The following is an 18,826-nucleotide window of genomic DNA, read 5'->3' on the forward strand; positions in this document are numbered from 1 at the left end:
ACAATAGCAAACAACTTCCATAAGTAGAAAAATTGGGGGATATTTAAAGGAACCAGTGTGACTGCACAAAGAATTTTACGAAAGATTGAGAACAAGAAGAATATGTACCTGAAAGGAGAGATAGTTAACACAGGAACAGTCATAAGAATAGCCCACACCCTAAGACAGGGGTGGGCAAACCCCAGCCCAGGCGCCATTTGTGGCCCTCAGGGACCCCCAATCTGGCCCACAGGGAATCCCCAGTCTCCAATGAGCCTCTGGTCCATAGGAGGCTGTTGGAGTCCGCGCTGGCCCACAACTGCTGGGATGCGAGCTGCAGACCAAGTTAGAACAAGGCCTTGTATAGTCTCCAAGTGCTTTATGCTTTTCTCTGGGCATTATTTTAAACCCCCACCCCCGCCATTGCCTCTGAACAACTTATGGCCCCATGTGTTTCTGGCTTGGTCTGTATGTTTTCATTGTGCAAGAGGTGTGTGGCAAACAGTTCATAGTTCTCATGTGGTTCTACATGCCTGTATTACAGTTCTCATATGTATTATAACTAAGCTCAGTAAAATTCATTCATTCATATAAGTTGCCTCTGATGTATTCATTTATGTGTAAATGTATTCAAATTTGAGCTGTAAATTAATTCTTTTTTTCCAGCCCAGTGTCAGAGAGATGATGTGGCCCTCCTGCCAAAATGTTTGCCCACCCCTGCCCTAAGGGAAGCTGTTGGGAAGTCTAAAGCACAGAATGAGCGGAGGCAATGAGGGATGCAAAAAGACAACCAAAAAGAGTGGGTGTTTGTTTTGCAGTGTCTGTAAAAGAGGAAAGCCAAGAAAGTGGTAAGTTGCTTGGAGAAGATGGTGATGTGATAACAGAGAATAGAGAGAAGGCAGAGCTGCTCAGTTCTTATTTTGCACCTCTCTTTTCCTGTAGTTGGACAACCATTGCACAAAACTATCTTACTCTGAGGAATCATAAAGGCATGCCACCCCTGCATCCCACACTCACATTCATCTGTATACCAACCTGGGCACTTCCCTTATTCTCCCCCCCCCCCCCACAGCTGAGGCTCACCAAAGCACACATAGTCAAATGCAATCCTCTTACAAATTATTTCACCTTCACACTGATATGTATCCCGATACAAAAGTTACACTGGTAGATTCCCCTCTTGCATTTTTATAGCTGCACTGAGCAGGGGGTGGATGAGATGAACTTCCAAGTACCTCCCAGCATTCTGTGATTCCATGTGACTAAAACAACTAACCCTTGCTAATATTTTTCTTCACGTGATGCAGATGGCAGCTCACCTATGCCTACACATGATCTTATGATGTCCTGTTTTGCCATGCAATGCCCTTGACTTTTGTACTTGAATGGCCAATACTCAAATGCATGTTAGAGACCAACCTTATTTCCCCCCCCCCCCCCGCTGATGCAGCCATGCCAAAAAGGTGTGTACTATATCCAGCATTGGGAGACTTGGGCGGTGAAAGGGGAATTATTTTCCTTTATCTCTCCGTAAGCCTCCCACTCAGCAATAGGTTTCCTCAGATTGGTGCCATATCTTTAGTTGGCACAAGACCAAGGAGAAGAAAGGTGTGGGGAGCCTCTGAACAGAGGGGATAGGATCTGCCATACACCAATGCTGCCAGATCCCTTCCCGCTGCCTCCCTGCCCCGTTCCTCCCTACTCAGCTTCACCCCCTCCCAGCCCACCTTGCCCCCACCACTGCCTTACCTGGTCCAGTGGGTGCAGCAGAGTCCATTGGCAAAGTTGCAGTGCTGCATTTTCCGTTGACTGATGGCAGCCATGTCACAACCATGGGAGTGAATTCCCATGTCATAATGGGAGCTGCATGATAGTCCAATCCTCACTAGGATTGGGCTGTAACGGTAGTATTCTTAGGGGGCTTCTGCATGGAAGATCATTTTGGATTCTTCTAATGCAATGCAACTGAGAGCACAAGCTAAATTTTGGGGGAAAAGAGAAGGTTTCTATACAAACCTAAATCTAACTGGGCTATTGCTAAAGTCAGGAACAGAAATAATGATTCTGGCTCCATATTTCTGTCTAGTTACTGCTGATAGGAATGTATGAAATCTGTTTATGGTTCTTTACCATCCTATATTGTAATGCTTGCCATGGATGTGACCCTTCACTGCCATGGACTGTTGCTTTGATTGCTGTACTCACCTTTCGTTTATGGGAAGCAGAAAAAAATACCTCTATAATTTCCCAGATGGCTTATCAAATATCAAGAAGGCTTGCCTCAAGCACTCTGCTGAAACAAGCTCACACAAGGTTTGCTGTTAGGAGAGGTCCAAAGCATTGGAATGCCACCGCTGTTAAAGTGATAACATACTTATTTCACGTGGTTTCCGGAATATTGAAGATGCCCTGAAACTGGCTATGACTGGTGTAGAATGCCGATAATGAGTGATTTTCATTCACATTTTTATGGCTATCCAGCATTTATGATGGTGGGACTCGTGTTCTGCTGCCATAAACAGTGCAGCACTGGTGTAAATGTACAGAGTGAAGGATCCACTGGCAGAAACAGGCAGGGGCTCCCCATGTGGACCAAAAGGAGGGAGATTTCCCCATGGCAGCCTCCGTCTGATTCTCCCTTGCCTTGGGTGATGACCACAATCTACCATCCCACGACAAGATGGTAGATTACTCCTAGTCCAAGACAAGAAGTGCTCAACCAATGGCCATTTTGGGAGCACTGCTGCAACAGGGATGTTGGCGGATCTCCCTGGACCTGCCAGAGCAGGTAAGACAGCAGCAGGAGTGGGAAGGGGGTAAAACAAGGCAGGGAGGATGAATGGGTGGGGAAGCTGCAGAAGGGGTGGTTCCAGCAGCGAAGGCACATTTCGGATCCTATTCTCCTTTTTCACAGCCTCCCCCAGTGGCGTAGCTAAGGGAGTGCAGGGGGTAGCAGTTGTACCGAGCATCAAGCAACAAACTGAGCTTGACACTAGTGATCAAAATTGTGAAAATCTTGGTATGTATGAATAATACCATCATGCTATATATCACTGGAAATATAATTTTATGCTGAATGCAATGAAACAAACTGCATTGGAATATCTGTATTCTATCAAAAGTTATGGCCAATTAACCAGAAAATGAAAACAAAACTGCCTTAAGGAACAAAAAGTGGATTTGCTTAACTCAAAACTGACCTGTGAGACTGATTGTTCTGAGTGTAATGAGATGTTATTATGATGCAGCATGGAACCAATAACTTTTTATTTACTTAATTAATTTAATTAAATTAAAATTTACTTAATTAATTAAATTAAATTTGATTTTGTCGTGGAGGGGGACTACAAAATCTTCTTTGATCCCAGGTAGCAGAGAGATGCCTTAGCTATGCCACTGACTGGGGGGAGGCAGCAGAGTAAGTGGGTGGTGAACTGCTGGGGGGAGCAGGTGGGTTTCAATTTTCACTTTTTTAAAAAATCCAGGTGTGATGTCACTTCTGGTTGTGACATCACTTCCAGGGCAACATTTTGAGCTTGGCACCGGGCTATGCGATCATTAGCTATGCCACTGGCCTCACCAACTTTTTTCTTTACAGACTTGCACTAGCTAAAGAGCTGGTACAGGTTCAAGGATACCCATTGTGAAGTGGGAGGCTTCTGGAGGGGTGAGGGGATTTAAATCCCCTTTCCCCTCCCAAGACTCCCAACCATCCCCCGCCCCCCCCGCCCCCCGTGGATACAGCATGCACTTCTTTGGCACAACTGCACCAGTCGGGGTGGGAGAAGGATAGGATTGGGCCATAAATCTATCATAAAAAATATCAGGGGCAACTCACTTACCCACAGACTTGGTCACCTGCTTGAAGGACATTGAAGAATGTTGGGTCGCCAGGTAGGTATCTGGTAGCCCTTGGGGCATCAGCTGCTTTATGGAGTACTGCTCAACAACACCATAATGAAAAGATGTCACTGCTGTAGTTTCTTACCCTGGGAACCCCTTATCATGTTTAAATGATTGCTAATGTACAAATGAAGGCACTTACCCTGGAGTCACCCTGTGGTACAAATACAGCAGCAGCAGTCACTGTCTTTGATTGACTTGTAAGGTGTGCAGGTTTTTTACTTCCTAGTGGATGGCACATGCAGATTCTCCTGTAGGAAACAGAGGTGTTTGTATTCAGAAGCACTTTAATGCTTACCCTTTGCTCAAGTGGATGCTTATAAATGATGAGGGGGAGAAACTGCCTTGAAAGGATGACTCCCAAATGAAAAATCTCCAATTCCAGCTTGGAAAAACATAAATGGGAGTACTGGTTTGGTAGCAGTATCCCTTGGAGTCCTTCAGGAGTGCCTCATGAAGTTCTGAAAGCACAGATCTAAGACACAAGTGCCTCGTCATCTCTATATTCGTTTCCCATAAATATAAGGAAAAGGAAGGGGGCGAAAAAGAAGCAAAAGTGATTTCAGTATTCTAGTAACAACTATCTCCTCCGGTTTAAACTCATGAATTACACTTCTTCAGGAATACGCACATGAACTGCATTTCGAAGTTCGTTCGCATCTGACAAATTTCTTGGAAAATTGGGCCATGCATATTTTACAAGCTCTGTAAACATGAAAGCAAGCAATATATGCTGCCGTTGTTTTATATTTGTTGCTGTTGCCACTTGCTTCTTCCAGGTTTGATAAATGGACTTCTTGCTGTGCTCACAAGAGAAGAATCTTCAGAAGCTCCAATGTTTAGTATGTGCGCAAGCCAAGGTAATATTTCATGTTGTTTCCTTGATCTACGTCTTCCATTACTGTATACAAAGAGAGAGAGAGAGAGAGAGAGAGAGAGAGAGAGAGAGAGAGAGAGAGAGAGAGAGAGAGAGAGGAAATACTGACATTTCAGTTTACACTCTGCTCCAATTGTAGAGTTTTGGGGGGGGGGAGATACGTAAAACCCTGCAGGATCAGATCAACCATCTATGCCAGTGTTTCTCAAACTGTGGGTCAGGACCCACTAGGTGGGTTACGAGCCAATTTCAGTGGGTCCCCATTCATTCCAATATTTTATTTTTAATATATTAGACTTAAGGTACATGACTGCATTTGGGGAAATGTCACAGATCTGTACTTTTAACAGGCTACTATGAAATGCTTTTAACAATGATAGTAATTGGGACTTACTCCTGGGTAAGTGTGAGTATGACTGTAGCCTAGGATTGCTAAAAATTTTCCTGCTTGATGATGTCACTTCCGGTCATGACATCACTTCCAGTGGGTCCTGACAGATTCTCATTCTAAAAAGCGGGTCCCAATGCTAAAGGAGTGAAAACCTCTATGCCAATAAAGGTCTTATGTATATATGGGTGAGAACCACTGATCTATGTAGTTCAGCAGCCAGCTTCTAATAATGACCAGCCAGTTGTCTCCGGGAAGTATACACAAAGGCAAGGATCCTCTAGTTCTTGCCTTCAGTAATGTCTCAGACCCTGGAGATTTCACCTAGCATTCGGGCTCGCTGCTCTTGATGGACCATCACTGTTGTGGCCATCAGCCCCAGAACATCCATAAATCAATCAGATGTTATTTGAAGAAGCAGAGGTGTTCCCAGGGGTTGCAGCGCCCAGGGCAGTGACATCATGATAACACACTATGTTGTGATGTCACTTCTGCTTCCATATGCACCATCACCCGGCCCAAGAAAGGAGCCATCTCACCTAGCTTCAGGCCACCATGCCTCAGGCATTCCAGGAAAATGACCTCTTGTAGCTCTCCAACTCATCTGTCACCCACCCCATAGGCTCCACCGTTCAGTTGGGAGGCAAAAGAGCCTCATTTTTTCTTTCCTTTTAAAAAAAAAATTGTGCCCCCCCCGGCATTGCGCCCAGGATGAATGCCCCTTGGACTCCACTCTTGTTACGTTTCTGTGAAGAAGTCCTTTCTATTGTCTACTGTCTGATTCATCTATTTCATTAGAGGACCCCAAGCTCTTGTACTATAGGAAAAAATAATTCTCCTTCTCCACTCTCTCCAGATCATGCCTAATTTTCCTAAAGCTCTAGCATGTTTCCAACTTAATTGTATTTTTTTTTCTTAAATGAAAACACCTCAAAGACTCACTTTCAGGGAAAGTGCTGCAATCACCACCACCAGGTCTGCCCTTTTCGGCACTTTTTCCAGCTCTTGTTATGATCCACCTTTATTGAGATGGGGCTACCAGAACTGTACACAGCATTCCAGATGCCACCACACCATAAAGGCACATTAAGGCATTATGACACTAGCAGTTTTATGTTCAGTCCCTTTCTAATCATTCCTAGCATGGAATTTGCCTTTTTTGCAGCCATCACACAGTGAGTTGACATTTTCACTGAGCTGCAAAGATAATTCTGTGTCTATTGTTTTATCCTATGTAAGTTAGGGATGAATTTTCATGAGCCTTATTTAAACTCTTCTTGCTTTAGGCAATTCAAGAACATGCAACTTTCCCATATCAAAATCCTTCCCTTAAACTCCATATCATCTCCATATCAAAATTCTTCCCTTAAACTTCTCAGCTGTTTTCCCAGCAGGAGCTACCAATTTTTCACTTTAGGCAAACTCACTGTAGGCAGTTCTACGATTTGTGCTTCTTTTTTTAAAGCAACAAAATGATTTCAAATCGAAAATGGAATATTTAATCCCAAGGAACTCTCATATTAGGAGAAAACTCAAAAGGACTTTTCTCATGTTTTTAAGAAAACAGCATCCTACGTTAGCATGGCAGCAGATCTCACACCTTCCTTCGGAAATGATTTGCCTTTTCAGCTGCAGAGAAAACTGTAATAAAAATTGGAGAGAGACCCTGGACTGAATGCAGTGTCCTTAAACAGGTGTAAACAGTTCTTTTGAGTTGCAGCCAATATTTTCTATCATAAAACTAGTTCAGGCTGCAGTTCTAAGCAGGAAGTACATCACGTAGAACTCGGTGCAAGACAATTCTGATTAACATTTATTAGTATCTTGCCCTTCCTTTAAGGAACTCAGGGCAGTGTCAACGGTTCTTCCAATGTTATCCTCACTGCTCCAATGTATCCTCCTAGCCACCCCTTAGATTGGCTAAGCTCACCCAATGAGCTTCACAGTCAAGTGTGAATTTGCATGTGGGACTCCCAGTTCAAGACCAGCATTCTCACCTCCACCACATCACACTGACTTTGATTAGCAACTCTGGAACTTCAGGGCAGATCATACTTTTGCAACCTGATCCTGTACTCAGAAGTCACTCCAAGAGGGCATACTATACTTCCAAATGGGTGTGCAGAGGGTTGCAGTCTCTCTCTCCATACAAAACATGATATTCCCATTCCATCAGGATCATAATTGCTTTGTAAAAGCATTATTCACTAAATAAAACCTGCTAGACTCTCATCTATATCTTTAATTGGCTGATGAGATCAGAAACCAAAGTGCTTCTAGCTGTGAAAAATCACCTTTATAATTCAGTTATGTCCTTTCTTCTAAGTGGTAGTATTTTGATGTGATGTGCAAATGCTGATTCTTGGGGCTTGCAGAGAAAGAGAAAATGTGGTGGTACGTATTTCTCAAAAACCTTGGCACAGGCAGGCATCCCCAGACAGATACTAATACCCAATCTGAAAAACAAGACTTGAAAGCAAGTGACTTTGATTTCAAGGGGATATATTTCCAAGTTAATGCATTTAAGGCTGGGGTGCCAAAATCTGCATTACTGACTTTACCCTTCAAACACCCATAAAAACATGGAGAGACAAAGCATTTTTTGTGAAGTTAGATCTAGAACCTTGCACACATTCTGTACTGCTGAGGGGTATGGGCCAGTCATGAGTCAGTTGATGATTCACAGAAGGCTATTCAGGAAGAAAGACTAGGAAGTTGGACTCGAGGGAAACTTCACACAGGGCCAAGGAAGAGGTGCTGTGGGTTGGTCACAGGAAGGAGAAGTGTGAACCAGGGTCCTGAAATCTACATACAAGTTTGAAACAACGAGCTGTGTCTCTGGCTGCAGAGCATGTATTTCCCCAGTGCAAACTGCCCTTCTGCCACCAGACCGCTAGATAGCTCTCCTTGCCAATTGCTTCCCCTTTCCTCACCTTTAACAGAGATTTGCTATGCAGCTATCAGCCCTGGACGCTTTAGAGAACATGGAGTTGTATTGCCTGCTGATTGCAACAGTTCACTAGTAAAAGGACCTCTGTTGAGGCCATTTTAAAAACAGCAGTCCTGGGGCTCAGGGTCCAATCCTATCCAACTTTCCCACACTGATGCAGCCGTGACAACAGACCATGTGCTACATCCTGCGGCAGGAAGGGGGACAGTCACAGAGGCCTCCTCAAGATAAGGAAACATTTGTTCCCTTCTCAGGGTTGCATTGTGGCTGCATAGGCACCTGAAAGTTGGATAGGCGTGAACCTAGTTAGACTCTTAACATCTATTCTCCTGTTTGTCATGTTAATTGATCTTCTCAAGTTGCTGTCCTTGCAGTGTTATTCCTAACTTTGTGTTATTGCCAAGCATAGTAAATAAAACCTTCATTTTTTGAAAAAATGACCAGACTCCTCCTTAACTACAACTGAAATCTCCTGCTCCCATTTTGAAAAAAAAATCTACTGGACAACTGCATTTCAAGTAGTTCTTAAGAAACTTATGTAGTACATTTTTCTATTCTAGTATTCCAGATTCTAGTAAAGGGCTCATGCCTCTCTTGAACTGCCACCCTTTCATCTAGTATTTCTCCCAATACCTTCAGTAAGGGCTCTGTCCTTTCTCAATAGTGAGAGAAATGAACTCTGCACTTACGTAAACACCCTTTCATCCATCCTTACTCATATTTTCTAGGGCTGCATCCTGAGCGCGTTGAAGGTATTTGTTGCTGCTCAACCCTGGTGAGCCTGAGTGCATCTCCAGCCCTGCCTTTGCCACTCCAGTAAATTCCATTTTGCAGTGAGGCTGTCAAGTACAAATGCTGCTTGCCAGGCTAAGCGGTTTGATGCAAGATATAGTTGTAAGTTCCAAGATCTGAGATGATCAGCTCTTCAGGGCAAGAACTGGGGAATGAGATGCTCAGCCAAACCGTCTATGTTGCCTGGTTTCTTCATTCAGACAGCACACAGCAACACATCACTTACTGGATTTCAGATACCAAGTCGGCCTAGTTGGGAAATCAATCCTAAGAAAATTCCACATGCAGCGTATCCAGATTATAGGCTGCCAGCATTGTAAATATATACCAAAGGAAGGCCAGCTTCGGTGTGTAATGATTTTGTGGCAAAAAAAGAAAAGGCCCCTTCCAATTTCTATGACGCGGGGGCAACTAAAAATAGAGCTTTGGAGGTGTCACTCTTGTGGCTTTCATTTTATCTTTATTAGTTCTGATAGGAGGTCCAGAAATCAATGAGAGTGCGGCATGTCTATGTTTGTCATGTGACTTTAAGCAACCCAATCTTGCCCACCCCTAATAGGAAGCCATCGCTGTCCTCCCATTTGCTACCCGCCTTTAGAATGTCAGAGCAGCAAAACAGCGGCAGCGAGGTCTTGATTAATAGCATCAATCCATGCAGTGATATTTCCACACAAAACCCATCATCAGCTGCAAATGCAAACTCTTCCCCTTTTAAATGTGTCAGTGGCAACAGCCTTGTCTTTGCTTTTGTGTTGTTTTTAAAGCTTTGGTTGCTATAACAACAGGGATGCAGATTTTATACAGAGTAGGCCAAATTCTGCCCTTGGTTACAGCAACACAAAATCTGAGTAACTTCCATGAAGTGCCTGGCATGACAGTGATAAATACAGACAAGCAGAAGTGGGATTAGCAGTGTCTTTTGTTATGCAATCTCTCCTCCGCCCTCCTTCTCTTGTCAAAGGACAATGTGTTTTCCCTTCTGCCTCTGACTAAGCTAATAATGTAGTGGAATAATCAGGCTTAATGACAGTTTGAACCACAAAGGAATTACGTATTTTACATAAAACATTATTCACGTAACTCTTGAGGACCAGTTAATGTACATGAAAAAGTAAACTAGGCCTTGATTTTGAGATGTGACACTATGCAGTCGCTTCTGGTAGTCAGGGGAAAGAGCGGGGAATCCAACAAAAGCTAAAACTCTACCTCCTTCAAAGTCTATTCCCAGTGCAACCCTATGCATGTCTACTCAGAAGTAAGTCCCATTGTGTTAAATGGGCCTTAATCCCAGGAAAGTATCATAAGGTTGCAGCTTTAGGCTGCAATCCTATCCACACTTACCTGAGAGTAAGCCCCATTGTTTATCATTCTCGGTCTCTGATCAGCCTCTCCTACATAGACCACAGTGAGTAGTCCAATGTAACTCCTCCACCCCCCACCCCCACAGATGCAGCTGCACCAATTTGATGGTGCAAGTCCAAATGGATTTGCGTAGGCAGATTGAGGCCGGGAAGGGAAACAGAATATTGGCAGCCACTCCGCCTCCAATAACTGCCTCCTTCCTGCCCTTGACACACACCCCTTTCTGCTCCAGCCCCTACCCCATTCCTCAGCCTCTCCACCCCATTCTGCCCACCACCCACCCCCACTGCCATCAGACCCAAGGAATTACTACCAAGGCCATCTGTTGCCCAAGAGCTGGAAGAAGGGCTGGAAGGAATCACAACCTGTTTGTGATCAATCCTCCTTTCACTGGAACAGTCTGCTCTATCTCCACTGCCATATCTTTCATGGCCCATTACTCTATTGATATAGAGGCATTCTTCCACCCCCTTGACCTCCTCAGTGAGTTCTCACCAGCAAAGCCCACCCTCCAAAACCCAATCTATAAAGCATTAGTCCAGGTTTTGTTCTGTCATGTGCACTTGCCTAGCCTCAGAACTTCCAATCCCACAGATTGCACAATGAAGGAATGAGGGAGGGAGACAAGGAAAGGCACTGGTCTGCAAAACATGACCCTTCTACATGATGGGTCTAGGCCACCAAGCCTATCCTAAAAATGCACCTCCCTCATATCTAATCCCATCCTGCCACACCACACCCACTCTCCCCTCCCTCACCCCCTTCACACAGGAGTAAAGCCCTGTGTGACACCCCCTCCCTCACATATACATATACATGTCATGAAATGTGCTTTGAAAAAAGAAAAAAAAAGTTCTTGGATCTGTGTAGACTTCCTTCGGAACCCCAAAGTTCCTATGGATAGCACTGATTTCTTCTTCTCCAGACAGACTGTTTTTTTTTCCTCCAGGAACTTCCCTTTGCAAGCAAGAATCAATCTGCTCATGGTTTCCAAGGGAACTCCAACCCCAGATGGGTGATTTGCACTCCCGGTAACCCTACTGGAATCAATAAAGTCTCTTATGATAAAACTCAACAGACAATTAAGCCCCTAAGGATCTACTTTAATTTATAAATGAAGCCATAATTTTCAACTAGTCTGCTCCTCACAGCAATCTTTATTGATCTCTGTTACCACCTCTGTCATTCAGCTTTCTTTTAAGCAATGATTGACTTTTTCTGGTCTCCTATCTCTATGAAACCCGAGTCTTTAATAATTTTCTATCATCACAGACGCTACTGCAAGATGTCTTTCAGTAGGGAATGCAGTTCTTCAGCTGAACATCCTGATTTGGTGAACTGCAGTGACTGATACTGTACATGATGAATGCAAAAGGAACTGAACTTTTGCCATTGATTTCAGTGGGAAGAGCAGGATAAATAAATGCCTCATTTCTGGACTACCTAACATTCCTTTACACCGGAACCCAATTAGGGGCTGAAGAATTATTTTCAATTTCCCAGCAATATTGGTTAACTAGTTTCACCATGTAGTGATACTTTACTCTAAGCAAAATAATTTGGGACCCACCAAATCAAAACTGGACTTGGAAAATGGATTACTCCCCTTCACCACACACACAGATCTTTTTTTCCCACCCCACGGCCTAGTTTCTTTGGGACCCCGTTGCATCCCTAACAATGTTATTGAGTGTGTTACAGGTTCTTCTCTCTCCTGCAACCCACTCCTTGTGAACGCTCATCAGAACGTCACCCACCCACCTGTCTTCCCCTTCCAAGGTCCTTCCTCCCACACTTATCTTTCTTGCTGCTCTAGCCACAGTAGGGACCAGAAGGATGTTTCTCTCTGTGGAACTCTTTGCCACAGGATGTGGTGATGGCGACTGGCCTGGATGCCTTTAAAAGGGGATTGGACAAGTTTCTGGAAGAAAAATCCATTACGGGTTACAAACCATGATGTGTATGCGCAACCTCCTGATTTTAGAAATGGGTTATGTCAGAATACCAGATGCAAGGGAGGGCACCAGGATGAGGTCTCTTGTTACCTGGTGTGCTCCCTGGGGCATTTGGTGGGCCACTGTGAGATACAGGAAGCTGGACTAGATGGGCCTATGGCCTGATCCAGTGGGGCTGTTCTTATGTTCTCTCCCCACTGTGATGCCTGGCACACTGTTGTGACTGAAAACCAGGTACACAGAATGCTGGGAAGTGCCATTTCCCCAGTGGTGCTGGCATCTTAAGGAAGGTAGGGCTTGTGCTCTTCTCTAGCTCACGTTAAAAGCGGAGCCGCAGAAGATCTTTTATCTTCTGAAGGCAAACCTTACATACCCCAATGGGCTTGATTGCTGAGCTCTGCTTGAACAGCATTACTTGTAATCCCAAGCTTGAATCTTATTTCTGCCATGAACTCACTGGCATAAGTGGCCTTCAGAAAGTCACACTCTCTTAGCCCCGCATCAGCAATGTGGTGACAATAATGCTGACCTACTTTATAGGGCTGTTATAAGGGTTACATGATAACTTATGTGAAGTGTTTTAAGCATTTGAAAGTGCGTAAATGATAGGTTTTAATGAGTTCAGGAAAGGGAGGAATCAAATGGCCCAAGAGCACCATAGTTGGAAGACTGATGAAAGGTGCCAAAAGGGCTTGTGCCTAAAATCTTGAAGTTTGCTGAAATGCAGCTTTCTATGATGCAATCATAGTGGTGATGGGCATGAGGGCTGTAACAATCTCCAGGGCTGAGCTGAGAAAGACCACCCCTGTGAATTAGTTCTTCTTCCCATCTTTTGATCACATCAAACCACATATACAACTTGCCACTGCGACACATGTGCTACCACCAGCAATGTCTCTCCACCAACAGCCCTCACACTGAGTTACTTGAGGAAGAAGGGCCCAGAGGAGAGAACATCTGGAACCAAAAGGCTCCTTTTTACTCCTCTTACTTCGCACATGCACAGACATGCTTTTCGGATAACACCTTGGCTGAGTGAGGCTGCAATGCTATCCACACTGTTATGCATGTAAGTTATGCAGGGTCAAAATCCTGCATAACTGATTGGCCCAGACTTATGGCTGGCCAATCGGGTGATGGATCGAAATCCTACCATCCAATTGGCCCTCTAGTTAATGTAAGTTCTGGCCAATCGGGAGATGGATCGAAATCCTACCACCTGCTTGGCCCTCTAGTTAAGGTTTTAATTGCACCAATCACAGGAAGTCTGGGCGGAGTTAAAGGCTATAAAAAGCCAGGGGTTTGCCTTGTATTTTGCTAGGTTCTGATCTGAAGATCGAATAAACGTATTGAGCTGTTATCACTATGCCTTCCTTGATTCACATGGACTCACTATATAAAACACACTTTCCCAGGAGTAAGCCCCACTGACTATAATGGAGTGTACTTCTTAGTAGTCATGGCTAGGATTGGGCTCTAAAGCTTCAGAAACAGGAAGTTCAATGCTCTTTTGGGTCAAAGAACTAGGCAGCTTTGTGAACTACAGGGGGGGCATATCTGTGGATCCCATATCTGTGGATTCACTTATCCGCAGATCAGGTCCGCCCCCCCCCCCAGCATGCATAACCCCTCCAGGGTTTCCCTGTGTCTCCTAATGCCTTATGAGGCATTAAAAACTTCACTTCTGGTTTCTCCGTGAAACCAGAAATTGCATATTTTGAGCTTTAGAGCTCAGCACGGCAGAAGCTGGGGATGGATGTCCTTGGCCTCTGCTGAGCTAAGAGGCCCCTCTGGAGCTGAGGGGAGCAGAACTCCCTTCATCACCAGAGGGGTGGCAGCCCCCCAGATACGGTCTAGGAAATGGGATTAAAGGGGGTAATTTGTACCCAGGCCCAGGGTCAGAAAGGGGGCCCAGGAGCCAAAGGAGGGGGCCCAGAAATTTCCTGGGATCTTATATTTTCCAATCTCATCTAGACTCACTGCCCACGCAGGATGCTGGGGGCATTACTGTGGACACATGGCAGTGACTACTGCCACAAGCCATACATACCAGGCCCAAGAGTGTGTATATTAATCAACAATGTCATATCTGGGAGGAAAACGACCTGCTACAGTAGCTCTTTGGCTTATGGATCCGATTGTAGAGGACCTCAGAGGCACAGCTGCATGACTGCAGCTGCTGAAGAAGTCGGTTTTGGTGTACAAAGGACAGTCTCCATTCTAATGTGAGCCTAAATACAATAATACTAATCTCTTGCAATGATTTTCTATACTTGAACGATTTTAGAGAGACTTAGGGGTGTGTTTGGTTTCCTGCATTACTGTATCTAGCTGCCAGTGCTGGGCAGGCAGGTAGACCTGAGCTCTGCATTGGGAAGACTGGTAGGCCTGGGCTCCAAAGACTATTCTGGCTGTTGCCACTTTCCCCCTGCCTGTTTGCCACCATTCTGCCCACCCCCATTGCCACCCCCACTCTGTTCCACCTCCTCCCTCTTTAGGAAGGAGCCCAAAAAAATCTTTGTACCCCCTGATAAAGTTCCTCTCAGAGGCCCTGCCCCCGTGACTTTCCTCTAAATGCCTCCAAGCTATGTTGTAGCCTTACAACAAACTGGTAAATTAGATTATATTGAGAGATCATCCAATAGGCTGGGTTCATCTAGTAGGCTTCATTACCAATTTGAACATTGGTTTCCCACATTCAAACTCCACCATCCAGCCACTGCACCATGCAGGTTGAGGCATTTGTGGCCCAATCCTATCCAGCATGCCACTGGCAACCATTTTGCATATGCTCCTGCAACCACAGCCAGCACAAGATGCTCACCACAAGACCAGCAAAGGTAGGTTCTATGGCAGCAGTGGCAGAATACGGTGGGGAGGAATGTGGGTGTTCCCTAGTGGGGAAGGGGATGGGGAAAAAGGTGGACCAGGGGTGAGATTGGTGGCACTCACATGCACCAATATTCTGTCTAACCCATTCTGTCTCTCTGTCCACTACCATTACACACGTATGCATGTCGGGGGAAGAATACCGGGCAAATCTCTCACAGAAACGCTTGACTTCTGATGAGCGAACTTCCCTCAAATGTGGAGGCTGGTTAGAAGGAGGTTGAAAGGGAAGGTAAAAAGAGTCCAATCTCTCCAGAGTGCATGGAGGCTGCATAAAACAACAGTAATAGAGGCCCAGCAGAAGTGTATACTGCAAAGGAAGAAGGGTTCCACTAAATCCAGGAGAATGCCCGCATGGCTAACCAGCCAAGTTAGAGAGGCCGTAAAGGGCAAGGAAGCTTCCTTCCGTAAATGGAAGTCTTGCCCTAATGAGGAGAATAAAAAGGAACATAAACAGTGGCAAAAGAAATGTAAGAAGGTGATACGGGAGGCCAAGAGTGACTATGAGGAACACATGGCCAGCAACATTAAGGGGAATAATAAAAGCTTCTTCAAATATGTTAGAAGCAGGAAACCCGCCAGAGAAGCGGTTGACCCTCTGGATGGTGAGGGAGGGAAAGGGGAGATAAAAGGAGACTTAGAGATGGCAGAGAAATTGAATGAGTTCTCTGCATTCTTCACAGAGATCTTCACAGAGAAGACAGATCTTCATGGCAGAAGACCTCGGGCAGATACCGCCGCCCAAACGGCCCCTCCTGACTAAGGAACTAAGTCAGATACAGGTTAAAAGAGAAGATGTTTCAGACCTCACCTATAAATTAAAGATCAATAAGTCACCGGACCCTGATGGCATCCACCCTAGAGTTATTAAGGAATTGAAGAATGAAGTTGCTGATCTCTTGACTAAAGTATGCACCTTGTCCCTCAAAACGGCCACAGTGCCAGAGGATTGGAGAATAGCAAATGTCACGCCCATCTTTAAAAATGGAAAGAGGGGAGATCCGGGAAACTATAGGGCAGTTAGCCTAACATCTATACCGGGTAAGATGGTGGAATACCTCATCAAAGATAGAATCTCAAAACACATAGACGAACAGGCCTTGCTGAGGGAGAATCAGCATGGCTTCTGTAAGGGTAAGTCTTGCCTCACAAACCTTTTAGAATTCTTTGAAAAGGTCAACAGGCATGTGGATGCGGGGGAACCCGTGGACATTATATATCTAGACTTTCAGAAGGCGTTCGACATGGTCCCTCACCAAAGGCTACTGAAAAAACTCCACAGTCAGGGAATTAGAGGGCAGGTCCTCTCCTGGATTGAGACCTGGTTGAAGACCAGGAAACAGAGAGTGGGTGTCAATGGGCAATTTTCACAATGGAGAGAGGTGAAAAGCAGTGTGCCCCAAGGATCTGTCCTGGGACTGGTGCTCTTCAACCTCTTCATAAATGACCTGGTTGAACAGTGAGGTGGCTACATTTGCAGACACCAAAATTTACCGAGTGATGAAGACCAGAAGCGATTGTGAGGAACTCCAGAAGGATCTCTCCAAACTGGCAGAATGGTCAGCAAAATGGCAGATGCATTTCAATGTAAGTAAGTGTAAAGTCATGCACATTGGTGCAAAAAATCAAAACTTCACATATAGGCTAATGGGTTCTGAGCTGTCTGTGACAGTTCAGGAGAGAGATCTTGGGCGGACAAACAGATGAAAGTGTCGACCCAATGTGCGGCGGCAGTAAAGAAGGCCAGTTCTATGCTTGGGATCATTAGAGAAAGTATTGAGAACAAAACAGCTAATATTATAATGCCGTTGTACAAATCTATGGTAAGGCCACACCTAGAGTTTTGTGTCCAGTTCTGGTCGCCACATCTCAAAAAGTATATAGTGGAAATGGAAAAGGTGCAAAAGAGGGCAACTAAGATGTTTGCTGGGCTGGGACACCTTCCTTATGAGGAAAGGCTACGACGTTTGGGCCTCTTCAGCCTAGAAAAGAGACGCCTGCGGGGAGATATGATTGAGACATACAAAATTATGCATGGGAAGGATAAAGTGGATAGAGAGATGCTCTTTACACTCTCACATAACACCAGAACCAGGGGACATCCACTAACATTGAGTGTTGGGAGAGTTAGGACAGACAAAAGAAACTATTTCTTTACTCAGCGTGTGGTTGGTCTGTGGAACTCCTTGCCACATGATGTGGTGATGGCATCTGGCCTGGACGCCTTTAAAAGCGGATTGGACAAGTTTCTGGAGGAAAAATCCATTATGGGTTACAAGCCATGATGTGCATGTACAACCTCCTGATTTTAGAAATGGGCTATGTCAGAATGCCAGATGCAAGGGAGGGCACCAGAATGAGGTCTCTTGTTATCTGGTGTGCTCCCTGGGGCATTTGGTGGGGCCGCTGTGAGATACAGGAAGCTGGACTAGATGGGCCTATGGCCTGATCCAGTGGGGCTGTTCTTATGTTCACACCTAGGATGTTTGCCTGCTAAATACCAGGCATAGATCTGAGGAATCCCATAGCAGTAGTGGTGAGGGCTTTCTGTGGGGTAAGTGAACCAAAGTTCACGTACACCAAGGAGAGCTTTCTGTCTGCTTCCCCTCCCACTGATGCAGCATTTACTTTGTTGGCACAGCTACATCAGTTGGGGGGGATTTTTGGTAGGGCTGGGCAATAAGGCAGTTGAGCTAGTCAATGAAATGCCCACGGGCTTGATGCCCCAGACCCAGCTTTGAACAATAAGAACTCTCATCATACCAGTTAAGAACTAGTGTTCTGATATCATGGCAAATGATAGGAAGGTTATATGGTCTTGCAGCCACAGTAATTGCTCAGTCAATTAAGTGTTAGAAAATGGAGGATTTTGTTTTGTTTTGTTTTTTGCAAATTTCAGTGTGTTTTTTGTTCTTTTTTTTACAAAAATGAGAAGTGCAGAAAGAAGTGATATTTGTTTTTATTTCATTATCACAAAAAAAAAAGAATCATACCTCTAGCTATAGGGCATCAAAGCAATGTGGGCATACTGGCAATAAGTTTCAAAGATAGTTGGAAATGGAAGCACTTTCAACACTTGCAAGCACAACAAATAGTAAGTGATTTCAGTTCAGCTCTGCATCTTTGTATTATGGGAATCTGCCCCTCTGTTGCTGTATTAGAGCACAATTCTACCCAACTTTTCAGAGTTGATGCAGCCATGCCAATGGGACATGTGCTGCATCTCGCGGTTGGGGAGGGGGAGACCTCAAGGTAAGGGAATGTTTGTTCTCTTACCTTGGGGTTGTATTGCTAGAAAGTTGGATAGGATTGGACCCTTAATGTCTGTGGCAGCCACTAACCTCATTCTCTGTTCTGGGTCAGCTAGAATTCAGCACCATTTGGTCTCATTAACACTCTGACTGACCTGTAATGGACCCAGATAAGTGACTCCCACTGCAGTGAATGCAAATCTGAGTAATAAACAGCAACTCTGGTGTTTCTCATGTTGTGCTGAGGTTACAACATAAGCTTTGAAGCCAGTAAGCAAAAGTATCCTAATTCTGCAGCATGGGCAGTAGGGCTACGTCTTTGAGAGGTTCAGTTAATGTTTCCAACATGCAAAGGGACTGGGACATTTTAACTCTCATCTTTCACTATGGATTATATTCTGTTGTTAAGTTTAATCAAGTTGGACAGGTAGTTGCTTTACCAAATTTGATGGCATCCTGTCAAAGAATACCTATATAGTA

The sequence above is a fragment of the Tiliqua scincoides genome, chromosome 3 (assembly GCF_035046505.1).
Source record: "Tiliqua scincoides isolate rTilSci1 chromosome 3, rTilSci1.hap2, whole genome shotgun sequence".
NCBI classification, from domain to species: Eukaryota; Metazoa; Chordata; class Lepidosauria; order Squamata; family Scincidae; genus Tiliqua; species Tiliqua scincoides.